We start from the raw sequence: 4,787 nt of genomic DNA, 5'->3' as shown, positions 1-4,787 counted from the left end.
ATAAAGAGTTTTTTTTTTTTTTTTTTTTTTTTTTTTTTTTTCATCCTTGATTTTTCTAGAAGTGGGATACTTTAAAGTTGTATTTATTTCATGAAAAAATAAGGAAGAGAAAAATAATTTTGCAAAATCTTGATCTAATGACTTTTTTTTTTTCTTAAGGAACTTCTTTGTGGCTATGGAAAATTTTTTTCGGCAAAGTAATAAACTAAAGTAAAATATTTTTGTAAATTTAATATAAAAAAATACATATGTACTAGTTTTTGCTTCTTCTTTTTGGTTATTTAATAAATTTTCTCTTTATTGTTTGGCTCCAAGCATGTTTTAAGCCCCATGCTTCAACTCTCAATAAAATGTGATATGTGTTCCTATCATATGTAATTCACATGACTCATGATTGGTTAGATTATATATGGTTAAGTGAGTCATATTTATTGCACATAACAAGAACACATGTCATCTTTCTATTGGGAGTTAAAGCCTAAGAAAACTTTGTCTTGTTCCTTTACCTTACTTTCCCCCTACTTCATTGAGTAATAGAAGCAATGTTTTAAATTCCATTTCTGGTGCTTAATTCGCAATCCGGTGCACTTACCCCATTGTTCTGTTTCAGTCTAAATTTCAAGCTATTCTAGTGTTTCGGACGAATTTAGGACTATATTGGATTTTTTTAAATATTTAATCCCAAATGTGTCATTTGACTCATTCTATTCCAACATCAATTTTGTGTTGGTTAATTAGATATAATGAAATATGAAGTTGTATATATATGTGTGTGTGTATGCATAGATATCCAATACGTAATTTCGAAACGGTGCACTAAAACATACCAGTATTGGAATATTCTGTTCTAGTTGTCAATCCGGAATGGTCTCCCAAATGTAATTCAAAACCTTGATTGGAAGAGACTTCTCTTTGTAAGTTATTATGACCCAAATTCAAATCTTTCAAATCTCTCGCTTCTATGAATATGATTCAAGAACCAATAGAAAAGTAGATCAACACAATATGAGTATTGATTTCAATGTTCAAGTTTTTTGTAATGAAATGCTACTCAAACAATGTGGGTGATGGTGATGATGGTGTTGTCGTTTTTTTCTGAACTCGATGGTGTGAGCTTATGATTATCAACGTGGCTTCCAGCGAGGTGATTGAGCTCCATGGCCTTGTCAACTTTGTGTTTATGTCATTAGACAGAAGCATTGCTCACTCCAATATGTGTTCTGGTAGATCTTTTACCTCGAGATATTTTTCCACCAAGTTCTGTGAGTTCGTCACCCTTATGATTTTCGTCATTGGAAGGAGGAGGGTTCTAGATTTGACTTGCCTTGGAATCTTGGATTGAATTGAAGTTGGCAACAACACTGACTTAATGGGTCACCTTTTATGGTGACGGACTGACAGTGTCACGACGGAGAGTAGGGAAAGTATGAGGCAAAGAAGAGGATAATGCAATGAAAAATAAATTGGGTTTGACGTTGATTTTTTCCTTTTAACCATTATATCAACTAGCCGATATCCCACACAATGCGCAGAACATTTTGATAAGTTTTGTAAAAAATTATTTATGATTTATTGATTTCATGAATACTACTATATATTGTTAGTAGTTAATCTATGAAGTTTTCTAATAAAACTAAATTCAAACTAAATACATTTGAAAAAATTCCTCTAATTCATGCAACTAACAAATATCACCAAATCACTTTCACATTGTCATGTACGAAGCTGGTGGCTTCTAGGTGTCTTTTCTTGTATGATTTATGCTTTATATATAGATTCTATAGTGTTAATTTCTAGATTTCTTATGCCACTAAAGTCTCTATCTCCACTATATCAACACCTAAAATTTTTATGTCAGTGAAAGTAGCTTTTCTTTAGTTTCGGAATAGATATGAGAGATAAAATTAAGGCCCGTTAATATTTTAATTGAAGAAAAGTTTGATATTCTAAGATCGTAATTATAATAGAAAGAAAATTGAAAGAATGATATCTTAATCAATTAGCTATAAAAACCGCAAGAATTTCATGATACAACATAAGAAACAATAATGCCATAGTGATGCAATAATATCACAATTTAACTTCCAAATTTTAATTGAACTAAAAGCAGCTGAGACATCAAATATACTACAAACCCTTACCAAGTATATGCATCATACGAAAAACCAAAAATCTAAATTGACACATAATATGAAAAAACTAGCCTAAGCACATTACAATGCTACATCATCAGTAAAAATGAATACATAAAATCTAAACAAAATATTAAAGACAAACATAATATTTTGAAAGTTAACATATCTCTCAAAAAGGGAACCAAAGATATTGTGAGAGAAATTATGGAAGTTTAATTTTTAAGTCCAAAAGAAATTGGGATTAATATTGGACAAATGTGGAGACAAATAATCATATTACCCAATTCATTGAATCTATCTCATGCAATTATGTATTGAAGTTAGTCTTATGCAGAAAATTGAAGAGTTTTCTTAATTCCTACCTTTCCCATGACTTTTTAGATCCATCTGTATGTATCCAAAGCATTTAAAGTTATAAATGTATACAAATTTTATTAATACATTGAAATAAATGCATATAACATTACTTAATAATTTGACATAAATGCTAAATTTAGATGAGGTGAAAGCCCAAATGAAAATAATGTCATACAATGCGCCACTTGGCAAGACTTTATGTATTCCCACATGAAGTCTTTGCTTTTATATATAACTAGCTTGTAATCCTATACATATATATGGATACACTTAAAGATATATAATAAGATGCATAATATAATTCCTATATATATAATTTACATATTATTGATAGTTATTTTTATATTTTGTTAACTCTTTAAAATTTTTTTGTAAGGATATTATTAAGTATAAAATGTAAATTGTCTATATTATTATTATTATTTTAATTGTAGGGACTCAGATTTAGAAAAGTTCCCCCAACAATACATTTTTAGAGAGTGGACCGAAGGTTTAGGCCCTAACAGACTAGCAACGGAATACAAATCGCTCCTTTTTCATTAAAGGGGGGGTGAGCCCAGTTTACAACTGAGGGTGGCTCCTCGGCACCCGTCCGAGGAGACCCCTCTCCTTGAAACTAACACTACCTCTCAGTTCTCTATCTCCCTTCAATCCTCAAAAAGTCCCCCCTAAGCCCTTCTCTGGCCTTTTTTTCAATTTCAGCCCCCAAAGGAAGTCCCCCTCATTCTCTTGCTCGCCTTTCTTATATCCTTCTTCTTTTTCCTCTCTTCTCCTTCCTTCTGTTAATCATCCATTGACCTCCGCTCTGACCCTCTGTCCCATTAGAGGTCTTATCCGTACTCAAGTGGCTCACCATGATCAATGTTGCCCTGTCAAGGGGTTACATTCCCATTAATGCGGCCAGGGGGTTAGGTGAGCGCATTCAATGCGGAGGTAACTGCTCACCTAAGGCTTGCTCCTTCGCCGTGCTCCTGTCGCTGACACATGACACTGGGTCCTCTCCTCCTCGGACGTTCAAGGAGTCCTTTGGGGTGGTCCTCGTGTTCTTCCGCGGTCTCGAACGCCAGAGGACAGGGTCATCCTCGGATATTCTCATCAGAGGTTAGTCTTCGCGCTTTCATCCTCGGACCCATCTAGCATCCTCAGCGTTGGCCATTTGGGCTTGGTTTGGAGTGGGCCAAGGCTACCCGATTTTCTGGCCCCACAATAGCCCCTCAAAATCTTGTTGCACGCATCCTCGGGCGGGGAGAAGGATTTTGACATCCTCGGCCTTGCCCCCCATCAGCACTGAGGTCCATTCATCTGCCCAAGGCACGTCGCTGACGTTTCGGAGCGCGTAACGTGCCCATCATTAAATTCAGGCAGCTTTGTGCTCCCCACGTCTAATGGGGCGTTACCAATCCAACGGTGGAGGTTTGTCTCGCATTTATGGGCGGGAAAACCTGCATGGCTCTTCGATTTGGGGTATAAATACCCATATGAACCGCTTCTCCCTGTTCCTCATTTATAATCAAGAATTGTCGTGCGTCCTTCCTGAGTTCAGCTACACTCTCACTTACATCTCCAGCACAAAAAGCCTGTCCGAGGGGCTCCTCCTCTATTCAGTAAGTCGCTCTATCCCTTTCTGAGCTCTCTTTCTCTTTACCCTTTCCTTTCCTTCACCTGTTCTTTCTTAGTTCCTTTAGGTGTCAACTGGGATGGGTAGGTTTAAGAAATACGTTGATACTGAGGAGGCGATGGAGAAATTCATCGCCGACTACAGAATTCTCGGCAATGTAGGTCTGAGATATTCTAAGGACGGGGGTTGGCGCCTACACAGACAGGAGGGTGAGGTGGTAATTCCTATTGTCACCTTCTTTGAAGGGGGGATGACGATCCCCATGGGGCCGGTGATGAGGGACTACCTCACGCACTTTCGGTTGGCCCCTACCCAGTGTGGGATAAACGTCTTTAGGATTCTGGGCTGTGTGGACGCCCTAAATGAGAAGATGGGGCTAAGGTTGACCCACCATGACGTGAACTGGTGCTACAACCTTCAGCTCCTTAAGGGCAAGTCTTATTACCTGAAGGCGAGGGACGACAGGGTGCGGCTCATTTAGTGCCTTCCTGAGTCCAGCAAGGGGCTCAACGAGGATTTTCTCATCGTGTTAGGGGAGTGGCACGACGGCCTTCACTGCTCAACAACAGAGGGAATACCAGGTGGGGTAGTGGGAAATAGGAGGGGTTTCAAGTTCTCGTCTTCTTTCTTCCCCCTTTCTTTTTTACTAACGCGGTGGTGCTTTCCGTTTGTAGACC

Source organism: Quercus suber, unplaced genomic scaffold (assembly GCF_002906115.3).
Source record: "Quercus suber isolate HL8 unplaced genomic scaffold, Cork oak 2.0 scaffold_93, whole genome shotgun sequence".
Classification (NCBI taxonomy): domain Eukaryota; kingdom Viridiplantae; phylum Streptophyta; class Magnoliopsida; order Fagales; family Fagaceae; genus Quercus; species Quercus suber.
The sequence above is the reverse complement of the archived record's forward strand: the minus strand, read 5'-3'. Positions refer to the sequence as shown.